Source organism: Callionymus lyra, chromosome 2 (genome assembly GCF_982586985.1).
Source record: "Callionymus lyra chromosome 2, fCalLyr1.hap1.1, whole genome shotgun sequence".
NCBI lineage: Eukaryota > Metazoa > Chordata > Actinopteri > Syngnathiformes > Callionymidae > Callionymus > Callionymus lyra.
Genome location: NC_141819.1, coordinates 22,537,136 through 22,549,249, shown reverse-complemented (window position 1 = coordinate 22,549,249; position 12,114 = coordinate 22,537,136). Strand labels below are relative to the sequence as shown.

General features: G+C 39.3%; 1 protein-coding gene across 1 annotated transcript in view; it reads right to left on the bottom strand.

The window, feature by feature from the left end:
• The window catches only part of LOC148085981 (thyroid hormone receptor alpha-B), a 144,572-nt gene that overhangs the window by 51,474 nt on the left and 80,984 nt on the right, over positions 1-12,114 (bottom strand). The window contains exon 4 of the mRNA XM_087784135.1: positions 1,816-1,857. The gene's annotated coding sequence lies outside the window, so the exon portion shown is untranslated. The remainder of the gene's footprint in view (positions 1-1,815; positions 1,858-12,114) is intronic.

The window sequence follows — 12,114 nt, the reverse complement described above, 5'->3', positions numbered from 1 at the left end:
TCATTTCCAGGTGGATCAAGTTTTCACAATCAGGGTCAAACATTAGTTTCACGTTATTAACTGCTAAAGAAAATACACTAAATCTATAGAACGTGGTGTGAAGTCAGGTTAGAAAAACATGTTGGAAATTAACATTTAAACCCTTATTATACTGACTCCTTTAAGAAAACATCTTAAGACGTTTCTATTTGTTCAGGCTTTTCCTTGATTTTCTGGAACTCCTGTGTTGTTCTCAGTGTTATCTTGATCTTTAAAGTATATACTTTTTTGAGTATTGTTTTGATTGTTTAAGCGCTTTGTGACCCTGGTCTTGAAAAGCGCTATATAAATAAATATTACTTACTTACTTATTGTATATTGTATGTATTGAAAAGATGAAAAACAATTCATATTTTCTCTCTTTAAAGCAAAGTGAAGTCCTTAAAATCAATTAAGTCTGACCTTGTTTCCCAGCGAGCGGCCACATGGCTGGACGCACGAGATGAAACAAAAGTGCATGTGACTAAGGTTAAGGAAACCGCGGTGTACAGTATCTTCTGACGGGGGAGGGAAAGGGGGGAGTCGGAGGGGGGAGGCTGGCTGTCAGCGGCTTGTCACGACCACCTCTGCTTTGTGTTTCTGCCCTAGTGAGTCGGATCTGTGCGCTGATCGGGCCGGCCCTGTAAAACAGTCCAAGTGTCTGAGATACATGACAGGATCGCTCTGGTTGGCACAGTGTGAGGCGAGCGGTCATTAGATCTTGTTGTTTTCATTGTGTTATGGAGTCCCTTTTTTTAACCTCTTTTTCTTGATCAATGGCTCTTAACTAAGAGCTAATAATGTAGATCAAGGTGTCTTCAGACTCTATTTGTTATTTACATTGTTGTTCTGTAAGACAAAGTTTTATTGGTTGTATTTAACATTATTTGCTCTCCCTACATACATACGGAAGCGGAATTAAGAAAAAAAATGGCTAAGAAGAAATGGCTGCTGGCCCTGCAGCTGGACCAGAGCGGTACCAAGGAACAGAAATAAGTCAGATTTAATTAACCTTTCCATCAGAGCAAAATCCTCCTACACAACATTACATGCGCTCAGGTGATTTACGTCTGAGAACTTTAGTGCTCTCGGCGAAATGCTTGTGTTTGTGTGCGTGTGTGCTTGTGTGTGTGTGTGTGTGTGTGTATGCGTGCAAGTTTACTGTGACCATGAGCCTTCAGCACTTTTACCCAAGTGTGCGCCCCGTTTGTCAAACGAGTGGCAGAGCAGGCAGGTCCGGTCTGACCAGTTAACAAGCAGCCGTTATGACACACACACACACACACACACACACACACACACACACACACACACACACACACACACACACACACACACACACACACACACACACACACACACACACACACACACACACACACACACACACACACACACTCATAAATATATGATGGCTTAACTGGTTTAGCATTTTATACATGCGCACTTGTCTGACATTTGTTCCTACATTATCTTAAAGTATAATAATTGATGGTTGTAATAATTCTTTTCTATTCATTTTGATCCACATTTCCTTTCATCTTTTCAGTGCTATGTCTTAGTAATATAATGTCTGCCATATAATATAATATAATAATATAATAATATAATATATAATATATAAACATAAAAAACATTTAAATCCATTTTTTTCTTCAAAAAAAACATGGAAATGTGAAACATGTTGTATTGATATTGTGTAAAAACGTATAAATTATTATCGAATCTTAATTATTTTTAAATGTTTTGACATCATATTAAAGGGTTTAAGAGTGCTAAGATAAGTAAAAGACTCACCTCAACATCCAGCATGAAGACGCTTTAATCCTGTTCTGGTTCCTGAAAGAAAAAGAAAACAGGCGTCAACACAAATAAAACTAATCACATCAAAAACAAAACGAGAGCCAAAAAAAAAATCAAATAGATTAATTTAATAAAGTCTTCATCATGCGAAACAATAGTTTATGATCACTATCGGCATTATTATTACATCCTTCTACTGATATTTATGAGACTACGAAGCATTTCAGTCATTTCTAACAAAGAAGATAGAAGTTCCCAAGGGAAGCAGCAGGAGGAAGAAGAAAAGGTCAGATGAGCGGCGTTGACTTCAGGCCCTTTCAGAGTAAAAATCCCCCTGATGCTCACACTCTTGCACTCTCCCTGCGTTTATTAAAAATAAGAGAAGAGCTTGACTTTGGCCCGCCAACCCCTGCGCGACCTTACCCACAGGGTTTTCAAAGAGGAAGCGCAGGAAGAGCAGGGAAGGAAGACAAGCGGCTGCACGGCTGACTTCACATCGCGAGCTGGGATCACGACGTGATTTGAAATACAGTCGTGTTCTCAGCGTGGTGTACACACAACACAACACACACACACACACACACATATCAGGCAGAATACTGTGAGTCACAACATTTCAGAAAAACACATTATTCACTCTGACATCTGTCTTTTCAGCTGCTGAGGAATCCCAAGTAGGTTTTACTGAATCACAGCGCAGCAACAATTCCACAAATGATAGGATGTTTGTTTGCTTCCCGGGATTGACAGGAATGGATCGAGGGGGTTCGGCTTTTTTACAAAGCCTTCTGGACCTACTGGCACCTCACAACAAGTTATCCATCATTAGACTAGTGGAGTCTTCTGAGGGGAACCTTGTGAGGGGAAATAGAAGGATGACGAGATCGTCTTCTTTTACTATTAAACCACCTTCAAACCAGACGACGTCACATCAGTTCCTCAACTTCCTGTTCCTCACAAGGAAGCACTCAAAACAGGTCGACCTTTATCGGTGCTCTTTATCATTTTCCCAGACAATATTAATCCTAGGACAGCGGCGCTGAGTGAGACGAGCCCTGGTCCACATACCGCCGTTACTTCATCTGGTTACTCGAGATGAAAGACGAACGAGCAATTGTGAGCCGATGACAAGCGAATCAATTAATGAACTGGACAGGTTTCACGGGACCCGGGCCAAAGACATTAAAGAAGAAGATGACGGAACGTTTTATTTGGCGAGTGCAAAATAGGAAAACAATTTCCCTGATAGGAACTTTGCAATCACAACTTTTTGTCAGCAGTAGAAAACAAAAAATCAGCTCCGTGAACAGAAGGTATAAAGAGCGAGAATTTAACAGTGAAGTGATGCCAAGAACAGAGAGGATTGTGCGTCACATATGAAGAATGAATGTGTACATTAAGAAAAGTCAACCAGTGACAAATCAAACATTTTCATTGTAAGTAAGTAAGTCATTTTTATTTGTATAGCGCTTTTCAGTTGCTTCAGTCTTATCATGCGTTGAGCTCAGTTTTTATTAAAATATATAAATATGCATTTACTCCTACATGTTTGTTTTTGCAGGCGTTAAAATGTTTGTTCATCCAAAATTCAAACTGTTTTTTTACTCACCCTCACGTGGACTAAGGGTTGGGATTATTCTCATAGTAATTTGTGTCTTTTTGGAGTTCTAGGCGGAAATGTAAGTCCATTTAAACATCCGTCGGCTGAGTTTCCTTTGCCTTCCTCGTCCAAAAATGAAATAACAAACACAAAATAATATCTCCATGGTGCTCGTCTGTAACGTCCATCATGTATTGAGGCGCCGGCGTGAGAAATTGTTTATATTTATTTGATTAAGTCTATATATTTTGAGCTGGTTTGTAACAGAGGCTCCGACACAGGCACAGCTGTGAGCTGAGACACTGGGACCTCCCATGATATTTAATGATATTTACTCTGAGACACTGGGAGCTTCGGCTGGAAATAAGCAAACAAAAAACACGAGTAAGCGCCGAGGGCGGCCATCATATGGACATACATTAACTCTGCCTGTAACTCCGTCATGAGGGTGGGAAGAAAATGAGTGAAATTTTGCTCAAATATCCCTTTAAGATAGCGTATGTTATTTTGGTTCTTTTTTTGTGTTATCGACAGGATTGGTTTAAGTTTAACGTGGACATGTTGTAATATGACTTAACTACAGGATGTTGGTAATAATAACGGTTGAGTTACTGTCATTTAAAATTTGACTTAAAAAAATAATCTCAATGTCATATATATTAGTGTATTTGTATTAGTTACTATCAAGAAAACATGAAAAAAGGTACATCAGTTCTTAAATTAAAATCTTATGACCTATTTTACTTCTTATCATTTTATTTGTACAAACAAATCAACCTTTCCTTGTAACACACATTCAATTCCTGAGAGAACAGAAAGAGAGTGAAGTAACAATGTGATGACTCAGCAAACGTCAACAGTGGAGGATGATGAATTGTTCTATTAAGAAAAGAGCTAAGCCAGAAGCTAAAACTTCCCGATTAAAACACCAATAATTGTGGGAAAAGATAAGAGAGGACCTAAAGTGTTTTCTTTGTGTCTCACCCACGCGGAGATCTCGGCCATCCATCAACGTCTCGGCGAGGAAAGCGAGCTCAGACGTTTTTTGTTCACTTTCTTTTGTAGGACCATCGAGCATGTCTAACTTGAAGGAGACCGTGAAGCGGATCTTTGCGAAAGAAAAGAAAAGAAAAAAAACCTTGAACTTTTATGCCGACGTCATGAAAGTGACTGAGCTCATGTCCTGGCGTGAAGTTTAAGTCCCGAAAAAACAGACGTGATCTTCAGGTCATGTTAAGATAATATTTACACAGTATAAGTCCCTAACTTGAGCACACTCCACTTCATGACATGGAAACCAAGCAGGATGTTTACCTTTCAGCTCTCGATTCATTTTTGATCATCAATCCTTTTCCTCCTTTCATTGCAATGTCTTCCAAATATAATGTCTGCCATATAATAGAACTTTTTTTTTCTTCTTTTTTTTAGGTCATCCACACTCACCGACAGGGGGATCAAAGCAAGGACACGCTTCTAACATACAGAGGAAGTCGTTGACATATACGGGAGGTTGAGGCTGCACTCAAACGCCCTTGCTCAAGGGCGGACGTGCGGGAAAGACGCAAACCTTAGCCTGCAATTGGATATATATATATATATATGTGTCAATGCTTTTACATTGAATTGAAGGGATAGAAACGACCGTATGAGAAGGAAATAAGTGTTGAATCCATCCAACAGTCCCAGATAGCCTCCCCGAAAAAAAACAACAATGAAAATGAAGATAAGCAGAAAGTAATGAGGCGCATGAGGGGGATGCCTTTATTATGTTGTTCACCCCGGGTTTTTCACGATACGCATCTCATGTGCCACTAAGCTGTGAGCGTGCTCGAGCGCAATCAAGTACATAAAGAATTATCTGACAGAACTGGAGCAGCAAGACATTCTGGGTCATCCCATGCATATTGTTCTCAGACGCCCGGGCCGTTTTAGGTATGTGCAGTATGTGCATGTAGAAGGGAGGGGTCAGGGGGAGGGGCTTGTTTAATGTACAGAATGACTGTGGGTCAAGCCCGAGGGGCTGAGCGGGAGAAAGAATCAAGACAGAGAGCTTTTGTTTTCACAGCATTGTTCATGGGAGACAAACCCAAACGATATGAATGTATCAGCTAATGCTTAGCAAGTCCTCAGAACCTGCAGCTATTTAGGTTCGACGGAGAAAAATGTTTAATGAGAAATCTCAGCTTTAGGAGGATTTTAACGGTTAAAAAAAATGATTTTAATGGCCCGGCAACTTGACTTTGGATGAGGTGTGTCGCATAGATCATGAAACAACCCATTAAATGTTTGTGGCGGATTCATAAACTTGACAAGAGCATTTTGAAAAGGATCTTGGCCAGGTGCCACTTTGTTCCAGTGAACTTGGTTTTCAGTTTATTTCTGTCGTAAAAATGTGGGAGACTTGGGAGCGAACATAAACATACACTTTGTGTTACAGCATCTTATTAAACATTGATTTCTGAACATCAAATCGAGCGTGGCCGCTGCTGAAGGAACCTAAAAATGTGTAGTTTTACTTCGTGAGGGATGTTTTAATATGAGGTTATACAAAATGATATTTAAAGGGTTAGTAAAACAGTCTGAATTGAGCAAGGAAAATAATAATAAGGATTTTCTTTTTGGATTAAATTGAATTGTTTATAGGTGGCTCAGTAAATTATATTTGACACCAAAAATGTCCCTTTGAAATACTCAAGGTTAATGTGAATTTAAAGCATTTCTGTTTGATGAAAATCATGATGAATTGAACATTTTCTGAATCTCATCTCTCATCTCTAATCAAATCTCTAAAATAGTTTAAGTTAAAATAAAATTCTGAAATGAACACGCAAAGGTTCACAATAAAGGTTTATTAATTAAAACAATGGAGTTCCTAACACACCTCAGTTTTTACAAGTTACCATTTATCATAAAAAAAAAAGATCTGCTGGACTTTCTGCTTCATAATTCCTGGCTGTTGTGTAACTTCACAGTGTATTTTAAGGGGATGATATACAAGATTTAAGATAATAAAAAATGACAAAATATTTTGTTGGGAGGGGGAAGCTAAAGCTAACAGCACCACTTTGTTTGTTTTTCATTAATAGACAATCAAACACCTGCTTTCCCATCTTTCATTGTACTCCGTTCATACGGAATCAAGTGACAACCTTTCCGTTTTTTCCGCATGCGAGAAACAGCCTGTCGAAGGTCAACCTTTTGAAGTGGTTTTTTGGAGCACACAACAGGCCCCCCCGGACCTTGAGCTAGGAAACAATCTGGCTCAAGGTTGTGTGTTCTCTGTGCTGTGCTACAGTGAGAGAGTTAGCATTTGTGTTTTGTGCCCGCCAAAGATGTGATAGATGGAAGATGTGATAATTATAAAAGAAAAAACGACAACTTTGTTTTTTAAGGCGAAAAGAGAATCAATTGAAAACTTGATGGTGACACAGGTTGTGACTGGAGGTGTGCAATATATACCATTTTATTTCATGTTATTATCATTTAATAACAACAAAAACAACAACATTTAATGCACATGCATTTCTAGTTGATTTCCAGAAATAAATGCATGACCTTTAAAATAAATGTTTCTCTTTGATGTGACAGGCTCACCAGCTAACATGCTGGAGTCCAGGATGTCAACAATCTCGGTCCATGTCTGCTTTAAGTTTGCGGACGCGACTCCTCCTGAGCAGCTGCACACAAATAACAAACCTGCAGCTTAAGTAACCTCATTACTAACAGCCCACTAAGCAGCTGCCTGCAGCTCATGTGACTTATCATCAGAATAATGGCCGCTTAGTTAATGTTAACATGGGGCTCATATCAGTGCCATCTACAGGTGGCCGCCATTAATAATAGAAAGAAGTGGCTGCCTTCTACTTTACGTTCGTTTCCCCACAATTACAACACCATTCTTTCTCTCCCCCCCGCCTTCATTACAACTGACATCATCCAAGAAGACACAATAGTAACACAATCTAACAGGGGATTAAACCTCCACCTTTTACATCTAATCTCCAACACACATGCTATTGAACACAAACGCATTAAGTTACAGGACCGCCCGACAACGGTAGGTTTACGTGAGGTTACTGGGTCACTTTGGTAAATGGTTCAGTTTCAGGTTTTGAAAGTAAAGATTCTGTGTTAATATTTAGCTTACTTTTGTTTGAATCCCTCGATCTCTATGATATCTTGTCAAGAAAACATGAAAGGAAACATTCGTCAAAAGTGACTCTTTAGTTTGAAACCATCAGAATAACAGCGAGTTCTTCCCTAATCTATAGTGTTTCTATTCCTGTTACAAAAGCAGCTTTTCAGCTTATTTAGCTCCTCGACGACGTCAACACCTTCTGAACTTCAGTGCTTCACCGACGTCAGCACTTTTGTATTGTAAAGTATCCGAAGCACGCATTACTTAAACAATATACATAATCCAAAAGATGGATCAATACGGTGACACTTGAGCTCTATTAGTGTTTCAACAACCAGTGCACTCTAGACTGTCTAACAACTTGAGCACTTAAGTTTAAAAAGTTCACAGATGACAAACTTTGGTAATTTTCGTACTACTTAAACAGCGTCCACATGTTGTTTATTGCTAACCAGGCACTTCTATAATAGCAAGTGTTGTTGACACAAAGATGCAGACCGCTTTAAAGCGATGGATACTTTTAAAAGTTGGTGTATTTATGAATCACAATTTTGCATCCACCATTAGACATTGTACTGATACAGATTATTACATTTAAAATGTGTATTGGTGCAATATTATTAAGCACTGGTTTAACAATTTGTCCACAAACCACTAGGGGGCTACAACATGGTTCATACTGCATTCATCAGAATCCTTTTATAAGAGCAACTAATGTGAAAACCCTGACTCACTCACATGTTTCAAATGTTGAAGTCTTTCTCCCCAAGATGCAGTAAGTCCCTCATCATGACCATGATTTGAACTTATTACTTTATAAAGTTTTCCCCTAACAGAAATCTGGGCGAACAAGAGGTTACAAGAGCAGAGTCTCAAATCAGAGGTAATAATGGCTTCACTCATCCTCCAGCCAGCTTTGTTTATACAACAAGTCCCTTGGCAGTAGATACTTCAGAGATTGAGCACGTGCAGTTACAAACCCTGATGTTTGACCAATCACAAAAGAATGAAACAAGATGTAATCTCCAGAAAGACGTTTTTTTCAGTGGGCGTGGCTTAAGCACATTTTCTGATGTAAATATTTAAATGAAAAGAGAGTTTTGTACAAACAGACTCATACTGATGATACAATAGAGTCCAATATCAATTAAAGAGACGGAGTAAAGTTGCAGCAATACTCTCAAGCCACTTAGGTCTAAAAAAAAATCAAACTTGAAAGAGCAAACATGTCTGAAGAATCACTGATAGATTTGCATATTTATATTGCATTATTTAGTATTTAAGGTCATTAAGAGTTAAGCATTTCCATGTAAAGTAGTTTAAAAAAAGTTTTGTTGTAATGAAGGTGATTTATAAATGTGGTGAAAACATCAGTCGATAAAATTTGGCCGTAATCACGCAGCAATTCACCAAACTGTACCGACAAAAATGAGTTTGGAACGTGGCAACATGGCTTTCAAAGAGAATCAGGCTTTTATCCGGGCACCTTGCTCTGAATAAAATATTAGCACTCCAGGGCTCTGGTGCCGGACGAAGGCTTATCTTTGGCACCGAGATGAGGCGGAGGGAGTGTGTGTCACGCAGCTGAGAGGCAGCGCTTTTTGATGTCGAGAACAGGCAAGAGTGCGACTGGAAGGATCGAACGCCGAGGAACAGCTACTGTATGTTTCATGGCGGGGATTCAGGAGAAGCCTCAGCGGGAGCTCAAAGACGACAACAAAATCCACTTTGTTATGAGGAAAAAAAGAGGCACAGCAGGAATTTACCTTAGTGGGATGTGTTTCTGGAGAGATTTTGAGTATTGAAAGCAACCGCTTGTGATCTCAGGGATGTATCTACTGTTTGCGTGAGCATGAAACATTCCTGTGAGAGTGAATGAAGCTTAAACACACTCACAGCCTTTAAATAAAGAATACTGACTTGTCAAACAGTACCTTTGTGCTGGTTAGTAAAACTAGATTTAAATTCCTTTAGCTATCAAACACATTCAAGCGTTAATCCTAAAATATGATAATTAAACTAAATATTGACAGTAAAACCACTGAATAAATTAAACCCTCCCAGTTTTGTGGGAAAGAGCGAAGGGACTCTGTGTGCAAATCTCAACTATTTGAATGTCTAGCCAGGAGTGACGGAGGATTTGCCTAAATCAGGTTCTGATAAAGATGACAACGAATGACCGATAGTTTCTCGGCAGATTGTTTCCGGGCGTGTAAAAGGTTTATGTTTAGTGGGGTTTTATCTGAGCAGCGTAATTGGGCTATAAAGCTGCCGCCCGTCTTTGATGTCGTTGAAGTTTAAGCCGATGCTTTGAATCCGGAGCCCCCACAGGGGTGTTATTTACTCGGCGCCTCAAGATCCATGCATTATTGGTGATATTGATATAATGATGGCAGCGCCACACCGGCTTCTCGCTCGCCTCGGCACCGAAACAAGAAGCGTTCCCGACATTAATCCCGGGAATTATAGACACCAGTGGGTAAACTATGACTTCACATATTCACGCGGACAACTGGAGGATCTCCTGAAAGGAAGGATTTAATCCAGACAACAACAGAAAAAAGTGGGACAAGTGGGGATGTACTCCCCCCCGACAAACCTATTGTCGGCTGCGACAAGTTCACCGAGTCCTTCTCATAAAGTGACAGCAGAAAAGGGAATCATGGTCAATACCACAGGAAACTACAGGAAACCTCTTAATGTCAGTCTTTTTATAATTATGTTAGAGCGTCAGCGAGAATATTTAACAAGTGGGTGAAGATTCAATTAGCACTTTCCTAAGATAAGTCGTACCGTACATGGCTGATTAACCAAAGTGCTCAAACCCATGCTTTTGTTTTCAAGGGCCAACCAAAACACAGCCATTAATCAAGACCGTTGTCGATGGTTTGTATCTTTCAAAGGCGTTCTAGCATTTTCTGGGAAGAGAAAAAATGCGAAGACAAATGTCTCCCCACCTGCTGCCTCAGTCATGATATTCCGCAAGTGTCTTCATTAAAAGGTGTTAAAAGTTTGTGTGCGTAAATATGAATAAAGTGCAACATTACTGATGCTTATTACTATCAGCAATTCTGAACTGATGCTGATTCACTGTCAGTCATTCTATTAAAAGATTTAATGAGAGCTGGAGTCTATCCCAGTTTCTTTGGGCGTGAGGCAGAGGACACCCTGAACATGTCTCCAGTCTGCAGCAGAGCACACAAAGACATGCAAACATTCGCTCTGTCTTTTTTGGCCTGCGGAAGGAAACCGGAGTCCCCGGAGTAAACCCACGCATCACAGGGAGAACGTACAAACTCCACAGACCTGGACGCGAACCTGCTACCATCTTGCTGTGAGGCAATGAAGGTGATATTTATACAAATGTTCCATTGTATAATGTAATGTGGGTTTGACATCCATTGTTTAATGTTATATGTAAAGTGAACAATAACAAATAATTTAAGGTTTAAAATCAGTTTGTCTATTTTACTTCTTATAGGTATGTGTTTGAGTAAAATGAACATTTTTGTTTCATTCTATAAACTACTGACAACATTTCTACCACATTCCAAATAAAAAAATGGTCATTTTGGTCATTTATTTGCAGAAAATGACAAATGATCAAAATAACATAAGATGCAATGTTTTCAGACCTCAAATAATGCGAAGAAAACAAGATCATATTGATTTTAAAACAACACAATACTAATGTTTTAACTTAGGAAGTTCATAAATCAATATTTGGTGGGATAACCCTGATTTTTAATGACAGCCGTCATGCGTCTAAACATGCTCTCCACCAGTCTTTCACATTGTTCTCGGGTGACTTTAACAAAACAAAAATGTTAATTTTACCCAAACACATACCTTTAAGTATTAAAATCAGAGAAACTCATAATTTTGTAGCAGTCTCTTAAAATGTTTCCCGAGCTGTAGTTTCAGGAAAAGGTGAAAACTGCAGACGTCATGTGGAACTATTGTTGTGGTGAAACCTCTTGTTTCTACAAACTGCAAGTTCATTTGATTAAAACATGTGATAAAAGCTCTTGTTGGGTGGTTTTATTTTCCTGGAAAGTTGAAATGGTCTCTCAGTGCTTCGTATGAAAACACCGTCTCGGACCGGCTGTTGAAAAGTAGTCTGATGGTCACGTTACACTCGCACCCTCTCCGGGTGGGCCATCAACACAAGGTTGTGTAGCGAAGATCATTGTTACAATAATAGCAAGAGAGTTTTACTGTGAGTCGGGACTCTACAGAAAATTTGAAATAAAGGTAAAAATATTATGTAATGTTGCTTAACGGTGACAATCCTTAAATAACAAAGCTGTAGTACCGTTTTACACCAGGCGGCAAAGTGAATTAAGTGAGCTTTTGTTGTGACTTAAACTTGCTACGCTAACATCAAGAAACCTTGTGAAATATACTGAATCGTCTGCAATCAGTGGCGTTCAAAACGCTCACCAACATAAAAACTTGAACCCTTGTAAATCTGCCCTCATAAAAAGTTTCTCTCGAGGAAAAATTGGTCTCAGCTCTTCAAGAACAGGCCGTAACTTGTCCAACAAGAAACAGC